Below are 26,190 nucleotides of genomic sequence, written 5' to 3'. Positions count from 1 at the left end.
CTTAGATTAAGCCAGGATTAAGCCTTAGTTCAATTAGGATATTTAAGTAGCTTTTATAACTATATTACTGGTGTGCATCTTGAGACAAAACAATAGGCGCTTTTAAGATATGTCAGATATGAAGTTGCTTTCCGTTAAAACAGCTTAAACATGCATTTTAGTCTGGGATTTTAACCTTGTCTGTGAAACCTTGGGATAATTAGTTTTAAAAACTTAAAGTTTGAAGCAGTTTTAAGACTGAGGTAGATTTATTAACTTGAAGTTTGAAGGTTTTAAGTTTAAAAGCTTGAAGTTTGAAGGTTTTAAGTATAAAGTAATTTTAGAAGCTTGAAGTTTGAAGGTTTTAAGTTTAAAGTAGATTTAATAGCTTGACATTTTAAGGTTTTAAGTTTGAAGTAGTTTTAAAAGCTTGAAGTTTGAAGCAGTTTTAAGATTGAAGTAGATTTAATAGCTTGAAGTTTGAAGGTTTTAAGTTTAAAGTAGTTTTAAAAGCTTGAAGTTTGAAGCAGTTTTAAGATTGAAGTAGATTTAATAGCTTGAAGTTTGAAGGTTTTAAGTTTAAAGTAGTTTTAAAAGCTTGAAGTTTGAAGCAGTTTTAAGATTGAAGTAGATTTAATAGCTTGAAGTTTGAAGGTTTTAAGTTTAAAAGCTTGAAGTTTGAAGGTTTTAAGTTTAAAGTAGTTTTAAAAGCCTGAAGTTTGAAGGTTTTATGTTTAAAGTAGTTTTAAAAGCTTGAAGTTTGAAGCAGTTTTAAGATTGAAGTAGATTTAATAGCTTGAAATTTGAGGGTTTTAAGTATAAAGCAGTTTTTAAAAGCTTGAAGTTTGAAACAATTAAGATTGAAGATAGTTGTAATGCAGTTTATCAATCAAACAGGTTGCTATGTGGTTCTAGGATGTTCTGGGTGGTTGCTAGAGTGTTGCTATGTAATTGCTAGTTCATCACATTGCAAGCATGTTTCAGTTAAATACATGTTGGCAGCATGTCCTATGCTAGTCACTGAGCTGTTAGCGATAGATAGATTCAAAACAAATAAAGTGACATTTCCCAAACTCTAGTAACCGTGTCCAGCACGTTTGCTGTTTAGGCCACATTAGTGATGCGTGTTGTTCTTCTAACGGTTTACTGCAGCGGAATGTTCGAATGTGACACAGCCCACACGGTTTCCAAGGATACAGTTCTTGAGAAAAGAGCCGATAACAAACCTCCATCTGTTCCGCTGTATTCATCACACATGCCCACGACCCATTTCCCCCAAAACTTCATCTGCCAACTCGCAGTTCATTAGTGAATACTGCAAGCATCAGTTAAAACTTCTCTACACCACTACATTGTGCTGCATCATTAATCATTGTCTCTTCCAGAGCGCTCGGCTTCTGCCTGCCAGAGATCATCAGAAACCCACTGGACGATTTTACCACTACAATCCTCATTATTCAGGGGCTGGAAACCCAAATGCCACAGTGAAACGGTTTCCTTAAACCTCTGATTAATACCGGTCCTGTATCAAGTTCTGCCACAGACCTGCTAATAGATCATCTTAGAATAACTGCAGGTGGGCGGCTGTTTAACAGCGTTTACACTCACCTAAAGCCATATATACTAGAAAATCTCAGCTGTCATTTTTTTTCGTCGTATTGTAACCATATTATCGTAAAGTTCTTTATAAAAAGTTGGATATATAAGAATGTTCAAATTTATCCGTATACAATACAGTATGTTCACGTAAAGCGATATATACTAGCAAATCTCAACTGCCGTTTTTATTTTGTCACATAACCATAATATTGTACAGTTCTTTATATAAAGTTGGATATATAAGAATGACTTGACATTTGATATTCAACAGTGCTTTGATCTGCCTGCATTGACACTATTCTTTTAAGAGCTGCTGTGCAGCCAAATAATGTACCAGTTATCAATGTAAAGCTGCTTTGACACAATCTACATTGTAAAAAGCACTATATAAATAAAGGTGACTTGACTTGACTTGATAACATAGCAAATGTTTAAACTGAAAAATTTTACAATTTTATGCACAAAATGAGCTCATTTCAAATTTGATGCCTGCTACAGGTCTCAAAATAGTTGGGACGGGGGCATGTTTACCATGGTGTAGCATCTCCTCTTCTTTTCAAAACAGTGTGAAGATGTCTGGGCATCGAGGTTATGAGTTTCTGGAGTTTTGGTGTTGGAATTTGGTCCCATTCTTGCCTGATATAGGTTTCCAGCTGCTGAAGAGTTTTGTGGTCGTCTTTGACGTATTTTTCGGTTAATGATGCACCAAATGTTCTCTATAGATGAAAGATCTGGACTGCAGGCAGGCCAGTTCAGCAGCCGGACTCTTCTACGACGAAGCCATGCTGTTGTAATAGCTGCAGTATGTGGTTTTGCATTGTCCTGCTGGAATACACAAGGTCTTCCCTGAAATAGACATCATCCGGAGGGGAGCATACGTTGCTCTAAAACCTTTATATACCTTTCAGCATTCATAGTGCCTTCCAAAACATGCAAGCTGCCCATACCGTATGCACTTATGCACCTCCATACCATCAGAGATGCTGGAAGGTCTCCCTCCTCTTTAGCCCGGAGGACACGGCGTCTGTGATTTCTAACAAGAATGTTAAATTTGGACTCGTCTGACCATAGAACACTTTTCCACTTTGAAACAGTCCATTTTAAATGAGCCTTGGCCCACAGGACACAACGGCGCTTCTGGACCATGTTCACATATGGCTTCCTTTCTGCATGATAGAGCTTTAGTTGGCATCTGCAGATGGCACGGCGGATTGTGTTTACCGACAGTGGTTTCTGGAAGTTTTACTGGGCCCATTTAGTAATGTCATTGACACAATCATGCCGATGAGTGATGCAGTGTCGTCTGAGGGTCCGAAGACCACGAGCATCCGATAAAGGTCTTCGGCCTTGTCCCTTACGCACAGAGATTTCTCCAGTTTCTCTGAATCTTTTGATGATGTTATGCTCTGTAGATGATGAGATTTGCAAAGCCTTTGCAATTTGACGTTGAGGAACATTGTTTTTAAAGTATTCCACAATCTTTTTACGCACTCTTTCACAGCTCTGCCCATCTTTACTTCTGAGAGACTCTCTAACACATCCCTTTTATAGCTAATCGTGTTACAGACCTGATATCACTTAATTAGTTGCTAGATGTTCTCCCAGCTGAATCTTTTAAAAAATTCTTGCCTTTTCAGCCATTTGTTGCCCTCGTGCCAACTTTTTTGTGACCTGTAGCAGGCATCACATTTGAAATGAGCTCATTTAGTGGATAAAAGTGTGAAATTTCTCCTGTTATGAAATTTTCTTCTGTTATGTTATCTATGTTTTATTGTGAATAAAATATTGGCTCATGTGATTTGAAAATCTTTTAGCTTTCATTTTATTCAAATTGAAAAAAATTTCCAACATTTCCAGAATTCGGGTTGTATATGGCAAATCTCAACTGATGATTTTTTTATTTTGTCGCAAATTGTAACTATATTATCGTACAGCTTTTTATATAAAGTTCGATACATTAGTATGTCCAGCTTTATTCGCATGCATACAGTATGTTCACGTAAAGCAATTTATACTACATAGCAAATCTCAACTGTTTGATTGCTTGTACATCGCAAATTGTAACTATATTATCGCCCAGCTCTTTATTTAATGTTTTTGAATGTCCAAATGTATCCGTATACATACAGTGTTCACGTAAAGCGATATATACTATATAGCAACTCTCAGCTGTCAATTTTTCTTATTTCCTCACAAATTGTAACCATATTATTGTACAGTTCATATGGATATATAAGAATGTCCAAATTTATCCGTATACAATACAGTATGTTAATGTAAAGCGATATATACTAGTAAATCTCAACTGTCGTTTTTTAAATTTTGTCGTAAATTGTAACCATATTATCATAAAGTTCTTTATATAAAGTTGGATATATAAGAATGTTCAAATTTATCCTTTACAGTATATCAAATTGAGTAGTTAAAATGAAAATTGTGACATTAGAGTGAGTTTTTATTTTCGAGTTTGATATTCTGCTAGTCTTTTCGGTTGCATGTGTGACTTTTGTTTACGGTGTGATTCACTTATAGATTATATGTTATAGAGTGAGTCATATTTTCTTTGACCTTTTTTAGCTTGTACTTCAGCAGTCTGCTTCTGTCTTAATTGATTCACTCCCACCGGGTCTCATTTGAGAGTTGATAAATCATATATGCTGGCAGTTTTAGATTGAGAACATGTGGCTCGAGGTCTAACAGCAGCGAGGAATGAGAGACAGCGGCTCTGATCTGATGTATAAAGAGACAGACTGAACTGACTGAGCTTCATGAGTGTCGCGTGGCAGAAGCTGCTGCTCTTTTGTGATTTGTTTTTTTCTAGTATGTTTTGTATGGGTGTTTATTTGATTTTTTTTTTTTTTTTTTTTTGAAGGCTCATGAAAGTGTGACACATTTCAGGGTTTTTTTTAGCATATTTTATATATCATAATTTATTTTATTTTATTTTGGAGGTTTATAAAAGTGTGAAAGTGTGACATTTCAGTTTTGGCAAATGTTTTATGGTTATTTTATTTTATTTTGTTCATAAAAGTGTGACACTAATTTTCATGTCTGAAAACACTCAAACGCTGCAGGAAGATTAAATGCTGAAATGTATTAATTATTAATTAGAAGTTCGTATTGAGATTCCGATCCATTTTCAGTTCATTTTACTGTGTTTCTCTCAGCAAATGGTTTGTGTTTGCTGGTGTGATGGTGTTGTGTTTGTGTTGAAACACAATCTGTTTCTCGTCTCAATCCAAACCTGGTGTCAGTGTGGAGCTGCCGGGGTGACAGGTTGTTTCTTCAAGCTCCAGTAAACATCAGAATCAAAGCAGAAAACCTGCTCATATGTTTCTATCAGAAGTTTGTTTTCAGTTTTCAGCGATTTTTCTAGTGTACGGATTATTTTATTTTATTTTATTTATTTTAATTCTATTCCATGTTGTCATGATTTCATTCTCCTGCACCTCTGGAGTCACGTGACATTTACATCTCCTCAACCTGTATCTGAAACTGGAGATGAATGTGCTTCATTGAGATGAATGTGAATGCTAAAGGTTATCTCTCTCCAGACATTATTGACTTCATTTGTGAAAATGCGTGTTTCCGAGCATAAATACCGGTGCGTAGAGTCGCAGCTCTTGTAATTGTCCTGTTGTGTTTCAGCGTTACAGAGGCCGTCACGGTTCAGTCCTTCAGCCGTTTCGTCATTATTCTAAAGCTGGTCATTATGCCAACCATCTGCTCCACATTCAGAGGCGAGATGCAGCTCTTGTCGTCTTTCTGCTGATGCCGTCTTATCAGTCGGGCCCTGGAGCCCGTCCAGAGAGAAACACTTCAGGATTCAAGGCTCTCAGGAGCTTTGGACAGAAACTCTGCTGGAATCTTACAGTAATGCAGCAGACGCCGGTGTTTTTACACCACTGATGAGGAACATAATGCATCGAGTCTGTGTTTATGAATGTCAGAGGCAGCTCAGTATTGTTCATTAGTTCATATACAGTATGTTCACATTGCGGTTCAAGTTGGGAAGGATCTCCTTTATCTTGAGATAAACAGAAGGAGAACAAGAAACAGATAAAAATCACCACTTTATGTGTCATTGTAAAGGGCGGTTCAGGTCTAGTGCATTGCATTGTGGGAAACAGCTTTTCTTTTATTAACATGCAGTTTGTTTTTTTAGATTTCGGTTTGGTTTACGCAGATCGAGTGTGAGTTTACAGTGATGAGTGAAGCTCTTAATTTCAGCCTGAAGCTGTTCTCAGACTGGCGTTCTGGAGTCGAGTGTTGTGCTCCACAGATTCCTCCATCTGCGTTCGTGTCTTTCTCAGCCGTATCCCCCCGTGTGCCGGGGTCGGGCCTGATCCGCTTGGTCTGTCGCTCAGTGTCGGCTGTGACGGCGCTCCTTCCCACAGCTCGGAGCTGATGCCGCACGTTTCCTCTGCCGCACAATCGATAGTCACCCTCCGGGGCTCAGAGAGGAAGATCAAAGATCCCGCTCATCGTTTCTGACAAAGTCTTCCTCTCTCTCTCTCTCTCTCTCTCTCTCTCTCTCTCTCGCTGAATCCTGTGTGTTTTGTTGAACTTTTGAAGTGCTCCACATTCTGCCACTGCAAAGCCTCCTGTTTCCCCCCAAAATGGAACTTGAACTAATCAGAAATGTCAGAGCAGAAATGTAAAACATCATTATCTGACCTCTTTTAAACACATTTTACTTTCAAGCACGAGCCTCTTAGAAGCGTGTATGTAAAATTGGAAAACCAACAAACATTAAAGCAACTTAAAGTCTCCAACAAACCATCTTTTCAAAGGTCTATCACAAAATATTCTGCCTCATGTCAACACCTGTATGATTTTCTGATATTACTGAGGTGTAAACTCAGAATTTTATTAGATATAAACGTGGAATTGTGAGATCTAAACTCAGAATTATGAGATGTAAACTCAGAATTGCGAGATGTAAACTCAGAATTGCGAGATGTAAACATGGAATTGCGAGATGTGAAGTCAGAATTGCGAGATGTAAACTCAGAATTGCGAGATGTAAACTCAGAATTGCAAGATGTAAACTTGGAATTGCGAGAAGTAAACTCGGAATTGTCAGAAGTAAACTCGGAATTGCGAAAAGTAAATTCGGAATTGTCAGAAGTAAACTCGGAATTGCGGGAAGTAAACTCAGAATTGCAAGATATAAACTCGTATTTGCAAGATGTAAACTCAGAATTGCGAGATGTAAACTCGGAATTGCGAGAAGTAAACTCGGAATTGTCAGAAGTAAACTCGGAATTGCGAGAAGTAAACTCAGAATTGCGAGTTTACTTCTGACAATTCAGAGAAAAAAAATATTGAGATAAATTAGCAACTCTGAGAACAACAGTCAGAATTTTGAGGTATAAACTCACAGTTGCGAGAATTTTTTTTATTATTTATTAATTTAATTTAATTTTTTTATTTCATGGCGGAAACAAAAACAGAACTGCGAGATGTAAATTCAGAATCAGTGTTATTTTAGTATCATTGAGATACTATTATATTTTTATTAATATTTTGAATTAGTTTTATTTTTATATTTTCATTTTCATTTTACTTAAATAATTTGGTTTTGTGTTTTTATCATTTTTATGTGTCTATATAGTTTTTAATAATTTTTAGTTTTAGTTATTTTAGTACATTGAGTCAGATAAACTAAAGGAAAATGAAAAATGTTGCCTTGGCAAACAACTAAAATAAGTTTAAATTTTTTATATTTTATTTCAGTTCACATTTAGTTTGTTTCAAGCAAAAAAATTTTTTTTTTTTTTTTTTTATGGTTTTAGTTTTGGTTTTAATTTCAGTTAACTATAATAATTAACTATAAAGTTCAGAGAATTCAGAGAAAAAAGTCAGAATTGTGGGAAGTTTGTCAGTGCATAAGAGTGAATAAGAGTCATATGAACTACTTTAAGTGAGTTTTGTTTGATTAAATGTTTGCGAGTGCAATATTATCTGCCTTATGTTTTGTATATGACTGTTGTGAAGTGATGTAACCCATGTAAGCGTGATTACAGCTCATGTGTGTTGCATTGTGCTATATTCATCTCAGCTGTGTTTGTGTCTTAATGACAATGATCTCCATCAGTAAAACCTCTTGATTATAGAGGCTTGTTTCTCTCGTGAGGCTGCCCTGCTCTTTTAACTCGACGTGATCTAATGAAATGCTGTCCATGCACTTTAATGGAGGGATATTACCGCACTTCCCCGAGAACGAGGGAAATGATCCTCGGAAAGGTGTGCTTCATAAATTAGCTCCGAAGATGCGCGTGCATTGGAGTCTAATGAACAGCCCTGAACTCTCTGTGTGCACTTACAGTAACATGTCTAATTATGGGCTGTCTGAGCCTCATGTGAGCTGGCCGAGATTGTTCTACTGTACCCAATTTCTGAAGCATTACCAATTAAGAGTTTAATGTCTCTATAAATATTCAACAGCATATTTGTGTGGAAAGAGGACTGAATATGGAGTATGATATGGAAGCTTATTTGTGGCACCAAACTAAAAACAAATCAAAAAAAGTCTGACCAGTTCATTAGTGCGAATTTTGTATCTCATAATTCTGACTTTTTTTCTTATAATTCTCAGAATTGAGAGGTATAAACTCAGAATTGCACACAGTATATATACTCGCAATTCTGAGAAGAAAAGCCCAAGTTGTGAGATACAATGACGAGAAAAACATCGGAATTGTGAGATAAAAATTCTGTGACAGAAACAAACAAAAATAAAAGTGAGATATAAACTCAGAATTCTTGGAATTGCGAGATGTAAACTCGGAATTGCAAGATGTAAACTTGGAATTGTGAGAGATAATCTCAGAATTGCGAGACGTAAACTCAGAATTGCGATATGTAAACTTGGAATTGTGAGATGTAAACTCGGAATTGCGAGGTGTAAACTCGGAATTGTGATATGTAAACTTGGAATTGTGAGATGTAAACTCGGAATTGCGAGGTGTAAACTTGGAATTGTGATATGTAAACTCGGAATTGTGAGATTTAAACTCGGAATTGCGAGATGTAAACTTGGAATTGTGAGAAGTAAACTCGGAATTGCGAGATGTAAACTTGGAATTGCAAAATGCAAACTCGGAATTGCGAGATGTAAACTCAGAATTCTGATACGTAATCTCAGAATTGCGAGATGTAAACTTGGAATTGTGAGAGGTAAACTCAGAATTGCGAGATGTAAACTTGGAATTGCAAGATGTAAACTCGGAATTGCGAGATGTAAACTTGGAATTGCAAGATGTAAACTCGGAATTGCGAGATGTAAACTTGGAATTGCGAGATGTAAACTCAGAATTGCGAGATGTAAACTCGGAATTGCGAGATGTAAACTTGGAATTGTGAGATGTAAACTCAGAATTGCGAGATGTAAACTTGGAATTGTGAGAGGTAATCTCAGAATTGCGAGATGTAAACTCTCAAGACAAAAATTTCAAGACAAAACTACTATTATTTTTTATTCTGTGGTGGAAACAAGCTTCCATAATATATAGTATGAAGCACCACAGCATGGCTTTTCAAAATGTCTCAGATTCGTGTGTTTCAGCGTCTGACGGCGGGTGTCTGAACCTGTTGATGGCTGAGACCGGTGCTCTCGTATCCCAGCATGCTCTTTATTAGCTCAGTTAGGGTGTGGGATATGAGGCATTATTTCCTCCACAGAGATCTGCCTTTCTGATTAAATTAAATGCTGAATTATAGATGAAGCTCGGCCGGGTTCAGCCTGCATGCTTTTGGTCAGAGCATGTTATAACGCATTTGCCCTTCGTCTGTGTCCATATAAGGAGTGATAAAAGATACATCAGCAATGCATGATGGGTTTGACAGCCATATTTTTGTTTTCTATAAGAACTACTGTGAAATAAAAACAGAATGTCTATCGATTCAGTGCTGGAGAAACAGAATCTCTATAAACTTCATCTGTGAAGGGCACCAGCTGTCTGTCTGCCATACATTATTCATGGATCTGGACATTTTAGATCTTGCTGATATTTAGTATTGTATGATTGGAGTGCTGGCGGGAGCAACATAAACACATCTATTCTGAATATGCATCAATACTCTCCTCATATGAGAGTATTGTGCTTGTGATGGATTGATGATTGTGTCTGTGGTCAAACAGCAGAAGTGCTCTGTCAGGCCTCCAGGGGGCAGTCCAGCTGTTCATGCATTCAAACACAGGCACAGCTCACTCACACCAAACATCATGAGATCATGTGACTTCATGAGTGAGACCTTGTAGGAAAACGGCTGAATCTCAGGAAACTCATGTCCGGGTCATACGGTATTTCAATGCAAAATACTGAAAGAAATAAGAACATGTATGTTGTTTGTTTGCATTGTGACATTATTTTCATTTGGGTTTTAGGACTTCGCAGCTGTTTTTAATTGAAACTCTAAAGCGGCCCCCTGGAAGAGAACAGAACTGGCCATGATGAAAAGAGCGCGTTACGGCCGTGTTCAATCACGCAGCGCCGGAAAAGCCTGCTGGGTAATAGTGACATGTCACTGTGGCACATCTGCAACAGGTTGAACAAAACGCAGCAGAATCAAAGAATCATTACGTGTCCTGAAACTCTGAATGATTTCACATGTGATCTTGTTTGCTTTTTGTATTTTATTTTATTTTTATTTTTTATTTTTTTGGGAAGAACAGAAAGACAAGCACCACATTTCACTGCTGTTTGATAAGAAAGGAAATGCATTTCAAATTTATTTATTTTTAGTGGTGTTTGTATCACAGTCAAAAAACACAATTACTGTTATTCAAACCACTACATTTTAAACCTTACTTTTCATGAAACTTTATCATTCACATTCCACAGGACCCGAGTCATACAGACCAGAATATCACAAAGACCACCTAGAAACCACCTAGCAACCACCACAAATACCCAACTGCATAGCAACGCCCTGGCAACCACCCACAAAACTCTAACATCATGATGGTGAGTTTAGCGTTAACAAAACTCACCTAAGTTTTTATCTATTTGTTTGTTTGTTTTTATTTCTCTTTTTATTTTTATTTCTATATTTTTTCTTTATTTACATATTTATTTTTCATTTATTTATTTATATTTATTTTTTGTTTATTTATTTTGTTTACATATTTATTTATTCAGTATGTATCTCTCTTTATTAATCTTTTTTTTTTTTTATTTACTTTTTTATTAATTGATTATTTATATTTATTTATTAATTAATTCATTTATTCATTCACTTATTATTTATTTCTTTTTATTTGTCTTTATTTATTTATTTGTCTATTTATTCATTATTTGTTTTTTATTTATCATTTATTTATTTACAACTTTATTTCTTATTATTTATTTATTGATTGATTGATTCATTTATTCATTATTTATCTCTCTTTATTTCTCATTTATTTACATATTTATTTGTCTTTATGTATTTATTTATTTATTGATTGATTATTTAAATTGTTTGTTTTTATTTCTATTTACTAATAATTTATTGATTGAGCTTATTTCTAATTTATTTATTATTACTTGTTTATTTGTCTGTTTTTATTTCTATTTATTTATTTCTCATTTGTTTATTTACATATTTCTCATTATTGATTGATTGACTGATTATTTATATTTATATATTTATTTATGTATTTATTTATTCATTCATTTATTCATTCACTTATTATTTATTTCTTTTTATTTATCTTTATTTATTTATTATTTATTTTTATTTATTTTATTTGTTTACATGTTTGTTTATTCATTATTTATCTCTTAATTTCTCATTTATTTATTTACATATTTATTTCTCTTTATGTATGTATTTATTGATTGATTGATTAATTATATTTATTTATATTTATGTATTTATTTATTTAACTTTATTAATTTGTTTGTTTTTATTTCTGTTTACTAATTATTTATTTTTTATTTCTCATTTATTAATTAATTTATTTATTTGTCTGTTTTTATTTCTATTTATTTATTTCTCTTCATTTCTGATTTATTAATTTATTTATTTGTTTGTTTTTATTTCTATTTATTATTTCTCTTAATTTCTGATTTATTTACATATTTAATTCTATCTATCTATCTATCTATCTATCTATCTATCTGTACTCAGTGTTTTCTGTAGTATTCAGTGTGTGTATATACAGTATATACAGGCATGCATTCATATACATTATGTGCATCGTGAAGTTCGTTTAGTTCAAACTCGCATCATATAACGGCCATCTGTTAATGCAGTGCGGTGCATCTCATCATCTTCAGGCAATCTGGAGCTTTTAAAGAATTTGTCAAGGAGAGTTTTTGATTTTACCAGAGGGCAAACAGTGTAATTGATATCAGCACTGCAATCACTGTGAGAAACATATGTGCTTCACACTACAGACACATCAGCAGCGCTAATGCATGAAACCTGTAAAACACGTCCTCTAGCTCAGCTCTATTGTTTGATATTACACCGCCGTTATTACAGTTGTAGCTCATTTTGACACACTTCCTGCGGTTTCTCTGAATATGAATGCTTTGTAATGTGTAATTCTATATTATTGCCTTTTCTGTGTAGGATAAGCATTATTGTTTGTGTGTAAAGCTCGTTTGTGCCAGTGCTCTCATTGCCAGAATCTGAATGAATTGTGTTGTAGTTGTTGATTGTAAGCGGAGGCCGTCACACTTACTCATTCTGTCTCCAGCAGGTTTCAGAACAAAAAGAAAATCTAAGCAGATGCATAATAGAGGAGTTTGTTGATGCTGAGGAGAGTCAGACATGCCTGGGTTCACTCAAGAAAGCGAGACGCCCGAGTCTGAACCGGCTCGAGACCCGGCGGATTTACATTCAGCACGTAATTGACTCGAGGAGTCTGTTTGAGGGCCGATCCAGCAGAGTCACGCTCCGGTGAGGAGCAACTCGTCCACCTCTGCTTTGCATGCAATAAGTTGTAATTGCTCGATCTCCAGTCCCGTTTCATGACTTCTGTACCTGCTCGCGCTCCCTGGCCCTCGTGTTCACCCGGGATTTGAAATTCATGCGCCGTCCGAGTCGTCAATCACGCTGACAGCGCGGAGAGGCCTGCAGCTGCGATCACACCGGCATGCAGCAATATTGCTTACATTAGAGTTAATTTTTCAAAAGAGCTACGATAGCGTGGAAAAGCTAGATTTAATGTTTGAAGTGTTTAAAATGTTTGAACTATCACAATGAATAATACAGGACTGCAGTTTTATCAATAACTGTTCCAAAAACTAGTGAGCTGCCTACCAAGACAACATGGCTCTTCCAGAAGTTAAGTGGAATAATTATACATTTATTTATTATCCAAAGCCACTTACAATACGTTGCATTCATAATTGCATCATAATTAAGCTTCCTTCTAAGATATCTTCTTGTGGCTTGTTGATCCCATAATGCAATGCAAAACTCAGAGACAATTCATTCAATATGCAGCACAAAATGAGAGAAATTGTAACACCTGACAATAAGTTTCATTTGTTAACATAAGCTAACATGAACTGAGAATGAACAACACTCCTACAGCGTTTATTAATCTCATGTTAAGTGTTCTGAGTGGTTGCTGAGGTACTATATTCTATATTTTTATATATACACTCTAAAAAATGTTGGGTTAAAAACAACCCAAGTTGGGCTGAAAATGGACAAACCCAGTGATTGAGTTGTTTTAACCCAGCGGTTGGGTTAAATGTTTGCCAAACCTGCTGGGTAGTTTTATTTAACTCAACTATTGTTTAAAAATTAGTGTATTGCTTGCTTAAAATTAACCTGGGTTTGTCCATTTTCAACCCAACTTGGGTTGTTTTTAACCCAACATTTTTTAGAGTGTATATATAAAAATATAGAATATAGTACAATCCAGGAACTCATATAAAGCAATCCATTTTCTGGGTTAAACCAACCCAATTTGCTGGGTTAAAACACGCATTTCGCTGGGTTAAAACAACCCAATCACTGGGTTAAAACAATCCATTTCCCTGGGTTAAAACAACCCAATCACTGGGTTAAAACAACCCAATTCGCTGGGTTAAAACAATCCATTTCACTGGGTTAAAACAACCCAATCACTGGGTTAAAACAATCCATTTCACTGGGTTAAAACAACCCAATCACTGGGTTAAAATAATCCAATTCACTGGGTTAAAACAATCCAATTCGCTGGGTTAAAACAACCCAATTGCTGGGTTAAAACAATCCAATTCACTGGGTTAAAACAACCCCATCGCTGGGTTAAAACAATCCAATTCACTGGGTTAAAACAATCCAATTCGCTGGGTTAAAACAGCCAATTCACTGGGTTAAAACAACCCAATTGCTGGGTTAAAACAATCCAATTCACTGGGTTAAAACAACCCAATCGCTGGGTTAAAACAGCCAATTCACTGGGTTAAAACAACCCAATTCGCTGGGTTAAAACAATCCAATTCGCTGGGTTAAAACAACCCAATCGCTGGGTTAAAACAATCCAATTCGCTGGGTTAAAACAGCCAATTCACTGGGTTAAAACAACCCAATTGCTGGGTTAAAACAATCCAATTCACTGGGTTAAAACAGCCAATTCACTGGGTTAAAACAATCCATTTCCCTGGGTTAAAACAACCCAATCACTGGGTTAAAACAACCCAATTCGCTGGGTTAAAACAATCCAGTTCACTGGGTTAAAACAACCCAATTCACTGGGTTAAAACAACCCCATCGCTGGGTTAAAACAATCCATTTCCCTGGGTTAAAACAACCCAATCGCTGGGTTAAAATAATCCAATTCACTGGGTTAAAACAGTCCATTTCCCTGGGTTAAAACAACCCAATTTGCTGGGTTAAAATAATCCATTTCACTGGGTTAAAACAACCCAATCGCTGGGTTAAAACAACCCAATTCGCTGGGTTAAAACAGCCAATTCACTGGGTTAAAACAGCCAATTCGCTGGGTTAAAACAACCCCATCGCTGGGTTAAAACAATCCAATTCACTGGGTTAAAACAACCCCATCGCTGGGTTAAAACAATCCATTTCACTGGGTTAAAACAACCCAATCGCTGGGTTAAAATAATCCAATTCACTGGGTTAAAACAATCCATTTCCCTGGGTTAAAACAACCCAATCACTGGGTTAAAACAACCCAATTCGCTGGGTTAAAACAATCCAATTCACTGGGTTAAAACAACCCAATTCACTGGGTTAAAACAACCCCATCGCTGGGTTAAAACAATCCATTTCCCTGGGTTAAAACAACCCAATCGCTGGGTTAAAATAATCCAATTCACTGGGTTAAAACAATCCATTTCCCTGGGTTAAAACAACCCAATTTGCTGGGTTAAAATAATCAATTTCACTGGGTTAAAACAACCCAATCGCTGGGTTAAAACAACCCAATTCGCTGGGTTAAAACAGCCAATTCACTGGGTTAAAACAGCCAATTCGCTGGGTTAAAACAACCCCATCGCTGGGTTAAAACAATCCAATTCACTGGGTTAAAACAACCCCATCGCTGGGTTAAAACAATTCAATTCACTGGGTTAAAACAACCCCATCGCTGGGTTAAAACAATCCATTTCACTGGGTTAAAACAACCCAATCGCTGGGTTAAAATAATCCAATTCACTGGGTTAAAACAACCCAATTGCTGGGTTAAAACAATCCAATTCACTGGGTTAAAACAACCCCATCGCTGGGTTAAAACAACCCCATCGCTGGGTTAAAACAATCCAATTCACTGGGTTAAAACAACCCCATCGCTGGGTTAAAACAATCCAATTCACTGGGTTTAAACAGTTAATTCACTGGGTTAAAACAACCCAATTGCTGGGTTAAAACAATCCAATTCACTGGGTTAAAACAGCCAATTCACTGGGTTAAAACAACCCAATTGCTGGGTTAAAACAATCCAATTCACTGGGTTAAAACAACCCCATCGCTGGGTTAAAACAATCCAATTCACTGGGTTAAAACAACCCCATCGCTGGGTTAAAACAACGCCATCGCTGGGTTAAAACAATCCAATTCGCTGGGTTAAAACAATCCAATTCGCTGGGTTAAAACAACCCAATTCGCTGGGTTAAAACAATCCAATTCGCTGGGTTAAAACAATCCAATTCGCTGGGTTAAAACAATCCAATTCGCTGGGTTAAAACAACCCAATCGCTGGGTTAAAACAATCCAATTCGCTGGGTTAAAACAGCCAATTCACTGGGTTAAAACAACCCAATTGCTGGGTTAAAACAATCCAATTCACTGGGTTAAAACAACCAAATTCGCTGGGTTAAAACAGCCAATTCACTGGGTTAAAACAGCCAATTCGCTGAGTTAAAACAACCCCATCGCTGGGTTAAAACAATCCAATTCACTGGGTTAAAACAACGCAATTCACTGGGTTAAAACAATCCAATTGCTGGGTTAAAACAATCCAATTCACTGGGTTAAAACAGCCAATTCACTGGGTTAAAACAACCCAATTGCTGGGTTAAAACAATCCAATTCACTGGGTTAAAACAACCCAATCACTGGGTTAAAACAATCCAATTCGCTGGGTTAAAACAGCCCAATTCACTGGGTTTGTCCATTTTCATTGTTTTTAACCCAGTATTTTTTAAATTGTACTGTATATTAACATTTGTATTTTTTATGCTTATTAAAGTATCGTGTTGTCTTAGCAACATCAAACTAGCCTACGTAGAGCGTTCATTTCAGTTAGGATGTTTCCTTAATAGGCAACTCTGCTAGTTTTTGGAACAGAGTATATGTTACCTTTGATCAAACGTGTTTTCTTTCTGTATTTCCGCACTCATTTCCTCACGCACGTTCCCTCGGAAACAATTCAATTTTAATGGTGCCAGAACAGCGGCTCGTCTCCGTGTCTTTCCTGCGGTTGTTTACAGAGGGGTTGTACAGTATCTTGAGTGACACTGAATGCTCGCGGTCGCCCTCTGCACTCCTCACACACGCTTTGAAGTGCTGCACAAGCCCTCTGATTGTCTCTGCACACGCTGATATGGAATATGAACGGTGGCAGGCATTACAGTAAACATCATAATATTCTCTCAGTGCTTCCATGCAGCCAGGAGCTCGCAGTTAATGCCGCTCGATAGTTTTCCCATCATCCTCTGCCCTCTATGAGAAATCAAAATGCACCACGGTGATGCTTCAATCCATCTGGTGTCTGGATATAGAAATTGTGAGAGTTTTGTAAAATGGGTTGTGAATTTATGTTGATTTTTTAAGAGCTCCTCGATTGGAAAATAATAATAAGATAACACTTTAATATATTTAGTTATACTACATTAAGTAAGACATTAGTCCTACACACACGAGCATTTCAAGGACCAAAACCTGACAAATATTTTGAAATACAACATTTGAACAGTGTCTTGAGATGTGTTAACCGTAGAAGCGGAATAATTAACTCTGGTCCGTTTAATTATTAGAAAATAATGCACACCGCTTCGCATCATGGCTGCATTACCACCTGGGTGTGCATTATTTTCTAACTAAAGTTTGCAAACAAATTTTGATGTTGGCTTGACAAAGCCTTATCTTAAAGTTTGAATTGAAATAACTTAAAATCACATTGCTAACATGATTTAGCATGTTGCTAGCGTGTTTTAACATTACTAACATGAATTAGCATGTTCATAGCATTATTTAACATATTGTCAGCATGATTAGCATGTTACTAGCATATTTTAACGTTGCTAGCATGAATTAGCATGTTCATAGCATGAATTATGTTGTTAGTATGCTTAGCATGCTGTTAACATGATTTAGCATTTTGTCAGCATGATTTGCATTTTGCTAACATGTTATTAACATCATTAGCATGTTGCTAACATGTTGCTAGCATAATTAGCATATTTGCTAATGTTGCTAGCATGATTTAGCATGTTGTTAGTATGTTTTAACATGTCAGCATGATTAGCATTCTGCTATCATGTTTTAACACATTGCTGACATGTTTTAACATTTTGTCAGCATTATTAACATGTTGTTAACATGTTGGTAACATCATTAGCATGTTTTAACATGTTGTCAGCATTACTAAAATTTTGCTAACATGTTGGTAGCATGATTAGCATGTTTTCACATGTTGTCAGCATGATTAACATGTTGCTAACATGTTGGTAGCATCATTAGCATTTTTATAACATGTTAGCATGATTAACATGTTACTAGCATGTTTTAACGTTGCTAGCATGATCTAGCATTGCTGTTAGCATGTTTTAACATGTCAGCATGATTAGCATGTTTCTAGCATGTTTTTGCTAACATGAATTAGCATTGCTAACATAAATTAACATGTTCATAGCATGATTTAACATGTTGCTAACATGAATTATGTTGCTAGCATGATTAGCATTTTGCTAGCATGTTTCTAACATGATTTAACATGTTTGTTAGCATGTTTTAACATTTTATCAGCATGATTAGCATGTTGCTAACATGTTGCTAAGATCATTAGCATATTGCTAACATTCCGTTAGTGTCATTAGCATGTTTTCTAACATTGCTAGCATTATTTAACATGTTGTCAGCATGATTAGCATGTTACTAGCATGTTTTAACACGTTGCTAGCAAGAATTAGCACATTGCTAGCATGTTTCTATCATGATTTACCACATTTTTAACATGATTTAACACATTGCTAGCTTTAATTAGCATTTTGCTAGTATATTTTAGCATGCTGTCCTAGGACAGTCATTAAGCTTTGTTAGTGACAGCTTAAATACTCTATAAGTCTTATTGTACAAAAGTTTTGACCCTCTCAATGAAAGTCTATGGGACTTTTCATAGTTTTGATCGTCCGTTTAACGAAAACCATAATTCCGATCACTTACATGCAGCATACTGAGTCAGAACAGTCTGAAGGTCTGAGCCGAGTTTGGTGGTTGTAGCTTGAAAGCCCTAGGAGGAGATACTGTTTAAAATTTTGTCTCAGAAGAAGAAGATGAAGAAGCAGCTTAAACAGTAGATCAGTATGTTGGCTTTGTCAAGCCAACATAATAATTCAATGGCTGTCGTCAGTTATTCTTTACATAATGTATTCTGCTAGCTTTGACCATGTCGAGAGTTCTGAGAGGTGGTGTGTGCAAAGCTTACTAAATGGGAACATGATGTGATAGCATTCTTCAGCTCAAGAACATCCAGAAAAATACCAGTATGTCTTTGTTGCTCTAAAACAGATATAAATATGCCTTGTCTGTGAAAGGTTGTTGACATACTCCCTATTGTTCACACAAGTGATGCCCTTCGCAAAGACACACTCCAGGTGTTCGAAGATGGAATGAAAATTGAGTGCTTTCAGACTGATGGGACCATTACACCTTTAACCACAAGAGAAAAATGCTCCGTTCAGCCTTCTAGGATTACCACAAAATTACATGAAATGACTTACAGGGCAAGTCGCAGCGGCTCTGTTGACAGAACTAGGTGGACGTGCAGGTTCAGGCCGGTTTTGTTCTCTAGCTAATGAATCATCAGAAAATTCCCATCGTCACTGCTTGAAGTGCCGCATAATTATGGTGTTCGGCGGTTGAACTGCAGCTACTGTTCTCCTGTGAGATGATTCACGAGGATCACTAGATTCACACTGCTGACATATGTTTCCCTTTCTCCAGCTTCAGAAACTTCGGTTTCTCCGAGCAGCTTCCCCGTAGAGCTCACCTGAGGGTTCGTCTGCAAACCCCCTCCTCCACTTCATACGTCCTGTTTAAAACCAGACTTTAACCCAAAGCCCTCACGCTCTCCTCCCTGGGGACACAGAACCAGCTTTTGCTCCGTGTCAATTACTGTGATTCCATCTGGAAATTCCACAGACAGGAGCTCTGGATATAAACTCACAATGGCTGAATTTACATCAAAGAAGCCAAAAAGCAATATCATCTCATTTCTGCTGCAGTGTGATGAATGCAGTATGAGAGATTAGAAGAGAAATATTTAACTAGACGCAAGTTAAATATCAGTCTTGAGATCTCTCCTCACATTTTATTTAGAAAATGTCAAAATGCAGCTACAAGTGGTGTTAGTCTGCTGAGTGGTTGCTAGGGTACTCTGGGTGGTTGCTAGAATGTTCTGGGTGGTTGCTAGGGTACTCCGGGTGGCTGCAAGGGTGTTCTGGGTGATTGATAGAGTACTTTGAGTGGTTGCAAGGGTGATCTTCATGGTTGCATGGGTACTCTGGGTGGTTGCTAGGGAACTCAGGTTTGTTGCTAGGGTGATCTGAGTGGTTGCTACGGTACTCTGGGTGGTTTCTAGGGTGATCTGCGTGGTTGCTAGGTTGATCTGCATGGTTGCTAGGTTACTCAGTGTGGCTGCTAGGGAACTCAGGTTTGTTGCTAGGGTGTTCTGGGTGGTTGTTAGGGTGATCTTCATGGTTGCTAGGGTACTCAGGTTTGTTGTCAGGGTGTTTTGAGTGGTTGCTAAGGTACCCTGGTTAGTTGCTAGGGTGTTCTGCGTGGTTGCTAGGGTACTTAGTGTGGTTGCTAGAGAACTCAGGTTTTTTGCTAGGGTGTTTTGAGTGGTTGCTAAGGTACAGTGGGTGGTTGTTAGGGTGTTCTGGGTAGTTGCTAGGGTAGTCTACATGGTTGCTAGGGTACTCAGTGTGGTTGTTAGGGTACTCAGCGTGGTTGTTAGGGAACTCAGATTTGTTGTTAAGGTGTTCTGAGTGGTTGTTAAGCTACCCCGGTTAGTTGCTAGGGTGTTCTGGGTAGTTGCTATGGTGATCTGCATGGTTGCTAGGGTACTCAGTGTGGTTGCTAGAGAACTCAGGTTTGTTGCTAGGGTGATTTGAGTGGTTGTTAAGGTACACTGGGTGGTTGTTAGGGTGTTCTGGGTAGTTGCTAGGGTAATCTGAATGCTTGCTAGGGTACTCAGTGTGGTTGCTAGGGAACTCAGGTTTGTTGCTTGGGTGTTTTGAGTTGTTGCTAAGGTACAGTGGGTGGCTGTTAGGGAGTTCTGGCTAGTTGCTAGGGTAATCTGCATTGTTGCTAGGGTACTCAGTGTGGTTATTAGGGAACTCAGATTTGTTGTTAGGGTGTTCTGAGTGGTTGCTAAGGTATCCTGGTTGGTTGCTAAGGTGTTCTGAGTGGTTGCTAGAATGCTCAGTGATCTTCTGGTCTGTAGATGTGGCTCGGGTCTTTGTTCAGTGTACATCTGAGGGATTTTTTCAGCTGTTTTCTGGTCTAGCAGGTGAAAATGGTGCATCTGATCACTTAGAAAAACACCAGCACTCTCTCCTCAACAACACATGATTTGAGGAAACTTGAGTTTTGCTTTCAAAGAGTGTTTCAGTAAGCTCAACTGATGATAATCAGTTCATAATCAGATGATATCAGTTGATATTGAAACTTGATCTAAATTTTCACTTACATAAAGCCTCTTCAGACTCGCTCAAATCACAGCATTTTTCTTAAAAGGGTCATGACATGAGAAGTCAAATTTGCCTTGATCTTTTGACATATAAGAGGTCTTTGTACCATTAAAACATACTGCAAATTTCAGAGCTTAAAACGTTCTCCTCATTATAAATGTAGGATTTAGTTAAGCCAACTCCAAAAATGGCTCATTTTGATATTGGGTGATTTGTGATGTCACACAAAAAATGCATTTGCATATGCCCGCCTCCAGAGCAAGACATCGACCAGTTATACATCATTACACCATAGGCCCCACCCATCATCACATCATAGGCCCCGCCCACTGATGTTCAGTCACTTAACGGCTGAAATTTTCCTACACTGAATGTGAGCGTCACGTCAAACGCGAACAGAACCCATTATAATCACTGACGCTGTCTACACTGATACAGTATACATGCACATTCAGTTTCTGACAAGCTCCACATGCTTGAGTCTGTCGATAACCGGACAAATGGAAGAGTGAAAGAACATTCGCTTTGACGCGTCCAGTTTAAACAGCTCATTTGCATCTCTGTACAGACTTCAGAAGGATCCCAGCGTCAGGAACAAGTGGATGGTTTATTTTAATGGCATCCCAGATCACGTCGGAGGATTATATGTTTGTTCGGAGCATTTGACTGCAGATTGTTTTGTAAACGAGGCACAGTGTAATGTAGAGTTCACAAAGAAACTCTGACAGCAGCTGCATCACAAATCGTAAGTAAATTTCATAAGGCTTTGTCTGTAAATGAAGGTTTTATATGGATGCTTTCAAAACACTTACTCACGTGATACTGTTTCCTATGCAACGATGTTAGCCAATCATAAAAGTGGCCGTTTACTAACAAGCCTTAAAGGAGCCGCGCCTTCAAAACGGATCATTTCAGACAGAGGCTCAGAATGACGGTTAAGAAATAATTGTTTTTCCTCATATATATGTGTTTTTTTGTGCAAAAAAACTTATTACAAGTGAACTTCAAGAAACATATTAAATAATTAAAAAAAAATCCATGTCATGACCACTTTAAAACCTTTGTGTTTTGTGAATCTTTTGGAGAGTTTGTCACAGGACAGTATTGAAACACTATCAGTTTTTACAGTTCCCCACCTCTCCAACAGCTCCACCTCTATTGTTCACGTCTGCTCTGTTGACTGCAGGAATTGGGAATCTTAAGCCACATAATGGCAGCGCAGAGGAGGGGCGCTATAATTAACGTTAAGTGAGCAGATGTCGAAAGAAAAGTGTTTTTCACTGTAATAAATGCGGTTTTGAATTTAACACCTCTGGGTAAAGGAACCCTATCTAAATCACCCCGGGGCCCCGGGCTCTTAAAGCGCGCCCTGTAATACTGGAAGTGCAGTAAACCGCCCCTCCAGCCGAGGTTGAAACCCTTCTGCTTTGCAGGAGATCGAATGTCGGCTCTTAAGTGCAGCAACAATGTCAATGAAACCGAGATGAACAATATTTGCATTGTAGCTACACGACGACTTCTGCCGGTCGTCACCGAGAGGTGTGGGACAGCGTGGAGTCGTGATCCACATCACAGGATTGAGTTGCAAAACAAATGAGTAACTTCCAAATATAAAGTGAAATAGTTTCTATGTATGAGGGGTTTACTTTAAACTAGGTCACTGTAGATAAACTGGAAAAAATCTTTTGTACAGTTTCTCTGCTTCCATCCGAACAGTAATAATTATGGACTGAGAACAGCAGGGGTACGAGTCTGTGTGCTGTTTATTGATGGAGTCCACCATCATACACGACTTCAATTGTTTCCATCTGAGTTGTGGATAAAAATCCCTGTGCTGTTAGCGGTTGCATTTAATGATGCATGGCTGAAATAAACATTTTTTCAAAATATAATCAACCTCCCCCCTTCCACTCGCGCTCAATCGCTCAAGTAGCTTTTCATTTCACAGGCTTAGAGAAGCTCTTTCTTCTGCAGTCATAGAAAATCATTCAAAAGCTTACAGAGACAGAGAGAAATGACTGCACAGCAGATACAAACAGAAAATGTGTTTATTTGCTTCATGGTCGAACTGTGCACAAATTAGAGACTTTTTATTTTAGTTTTCATTTCACCTCAAAAAAAGAGAAAAATTCTAGTTGAGTTGTGAATGTGATTTAGTCTGTGACTGTATTGAATGTTTTGTAGCAAACAGACCATGTGCAGAAAAAAATGACAAGAAACCTTTTTATTCAGATGTCTTTGCAGGTTGCACTCATGAAAATACAACGCAACCAGCGCAGATTGATTCACCAACATATAATTCTTATCAGCTGCTTCTTTTTTAGTGAATATAGAAAACATAGGATGTGTTCAGTGTAGCAGATTCACGAACAACCAACAACCGATTCTTTTATTGAATAGCTAAAAGAGATGAGTCACTGGTTTGAATCAGTCTAACGAATCCTTTACTGAACTGAATCGAGCGGTTACTGAATGATCTGACACATTTCCTGAAATTATAATCTTTGTATACATATATGCGAATATATATATATACTGCATACATACTATATATATGCTTAAAGTTTTGTGAATATATGTATAGTGTATGTATGTGTGTGTGTATATATATAGTATATATATATAGTGTATGTATGTGTGTGTATATATATATATATACACTATATATATATACTGCATACATACTATATATATGCTTAAAGTTTTGTGAATATATGTGTAGTGTTTGTGTGTGTTTGTGTGTGTGTATATATTTATATATATATATATAGTATATATATATATATATTGTGTATGTATGTGTATATATATATATATACACACTATATATATATATATATATATATATATACTTAAAGTTTTGTAAATATATGTATAGTGTATGTATGTGTGTGTATATATATATATACACTATATATATATACTGCATACATACTATATATATGCTTAAAGTTTTGTGAATATATGTGGTGTATGTATGTGTTTGTGTGTGTATATATATATATATATAGTATATATATAGTGTATGTATGTGTATATATATATATACACACTCTATATATATATATATATATATATATATACTGCATACATACTATATATATACTTAAAGATTTGTGAATATATGTATAGTGTATGTATGTGTGTGTATATATATAGTATATATATAATGTATGTATGTGTGTGTATATATATATATATATATATATACACACACACTATATATATATATGTAGTGTATATATACATATATATGTATGTAGTGTATATATATATATATATATATATATATATACGTGTGTGTGTGTGTGTGTGTGTATGCTTAAAGTTTTGTGAATATATGTATAGTGTATGTATGTGTGTGTGTACAGTATATATATATATATATATATATATATATATATATATATATATATATATATATATATATACTGTTTCACATTTGAGTGTTGAATCCTTTACTGTTTCATCTAGAATGATTGTGTTTGATTTCTTCAGGCCACGGCTGCAGAAACAGCTCAGCGAGATAAGATGCTGCACTGCAAAACGCTAACGTCACGTCGATTCCCCTTTGATTATCTGTAAGTGTGTTTTCATGTTAATATTTGGGTCAACACAACAGCTTGACAGTGTTCTTCAGCTTTTAAGGTGATGTTTTAGATGTTCAGAGAGTCTGTGGTGTGTCAGTTTAAAGTTCAGAGTCAGTCATTGGTAGTTTGATTCCTGAAGTGTGAAACACTGTAACACTTTTAGAGCACTGATGTGTTTGTTTGAGCTGCCCAACATTCCGATTTGTGGCTCAATCAATCACGTGAGTTCGGGGCGGGGCTATCTGCTTGATTGACATACCTGTTTGAAAACAGTTCAGAGTTTGTAAGAATACACAGCCCAAACACACATTTTAATTTAAAGTTATACAAGTCATTTCTATTGCGCTTTATACAATACAGATTGTTTCAAAGCAGCTTCACACAAAAAATGTAAAATAAACAGGAAAATAAATGATGCCAACTTCATCAAATATGAGGTGTAAATTCAGCTCTAAGCAGCTCTCCAGAAGACAACAGTGCCATTATTCAGCTCCACTCAGTTCAGTGTTAATTCACACACATGTTTTTTATCATTTGCAGTTGTTCTTCACTTTTAGGTTCAGTCTGGGGTAAAAGGGTCGCTGTTGGTACTAAAGAAACCCCCGCGAGCGCTGCCGTCACCCCGGGCAGAAACAGCGCAGGGGTCCGTGGTATCTGGATCTGAGGAGCGCGTTCGAACCCCCGTCCGGGCGTCTCCATCCGCTCCCAGCAGGAGGTCAGTGGAGAGTCTGGATTTACAAAGAACAAAAGCAGAATTAAAGCACTCTTTTGTTTTTGTGTTTGCCAAGGTCTCGTGCGCTGTCTGCTCCTTGGGCAATCAGTCAGGCATTGATTCCCGGTGTTTTTGTTTCAGTAATCTACATTAGCAGCTCTCTGGGTGAGTTTATTGGATATTTACTGTGGTACTTCATCTCAATCATTTGGCTTCTGGTTCAGTGAAAATAGGTTTCCGGGACAGAATGATTTTTTCCCCCTCGTTGTTGTTGCTCTTGTTTACACACTTTTTTTTTTTAAATGAGCTGCTGTTCTCAAGGCCTGACGTTCATCATTCATCCTTCACAGATATCTGAGTGTGTTATTGCAGGTTATATGCGAGTAACATTGCTGTTAATTTGCTGATGTGTTCTCCTTGACTGATGTCTGGAGGATACGAGACTCTCTCGAGACAGTTAAAGGGGGAATAGTTTTGATTTTAATTTTTCCTGCTTGCTTTGCATTTTGTTGCCCTGTAGCGAACATCTATTAATGAGATAAACAGGTCACTGCTTGCATGGGAGGTATATATATATATATATATATATATTCATTTGAAAAAAATAAAATATATATACACACATACAGATATAAGATTTGAATTGTAAAGTAATAATTTGTTGTACCGGATTTAATTTATGCTGATTTACACCAATTTATTTTTATCTTGTTTTCCAGTACAAAAATATAAAAATTCTTAAATCAAGATACATTTACAAAATTTGTTTTCTGAAAAAGAAAAAAAAAATCATCAAAATCAGGTGTTTTTTGTTTTATGCCTAAACTCACATAATTCTGGTCAATTTCTCAGAAACAAGACTTAATATCTCATATAATTTTGCTTCTCCAGTAAATATATCTTGATTTAAGAATGTTTAGACTGGAAAACAAGACAAAAA

At 36.8% G+C, this 26,190-nt stretch overlaps 1 long non-coding RNA gene across 11 annotated transcripts in view; it reads left to right on the top strand.

Annotated features, from left to right (window-relative positions):
• LOC127521703 (uncharacterized) overlaps positions 1–26,190 on the top strand; it is a 163,083-nt gene that overhangs the window by 116,029 nt on the left and 20,864 nt on the right. For 5 of the 11 annotated variants that reach the window (XR_007932449.1, XR_007932446.1, XR_007932447.1 and 2 more), the window contains exons 5-9: positions 9,971–10,093; positions 10,428–10,550; positions 12,275–12,474; positions 24,447–24,529; positions 25,096–25,253. This is a non-coding gene — a long non-coding RNA (uncharacterized LOC127521703). Of the gene's footprint in view, positions 1–8,935; positions 9,887–9,970; positions 10,094–10,427; positions 10,551–12,274; positions 12,475–24,446; positions 24,530–25,078; positions 25,254–25,326; positions 25,416–26,190 lie in introns of those variants that run through there. The other 6 variants (XR_007932444.1, XR_007932441.1, XR_007932450.1 and 3 more) reach the window with 5 other exon arrangements.

Source organism: Ctenopharyngodon idella, chromosome 10, assembly GCF_019924925.1.
Source record: "Ctenopharyngodon idella isolate HZGC_01 chromosome 10, HZGC01, whole genome shotgun sequence".
Classification (NCBI taxonomy): Eukaryota; Metazoa; Chordata; class Actinopteri; order Cypriniformes; family Xenocyprididae; genus Ctenopharyngodon; species Ctenopharyngodon idella.
The sequence above is the reverse complement of the archived record's forward strand: the minus strand, read 5'-3'. Positions and strand labels throughout refer to the sequence as shown.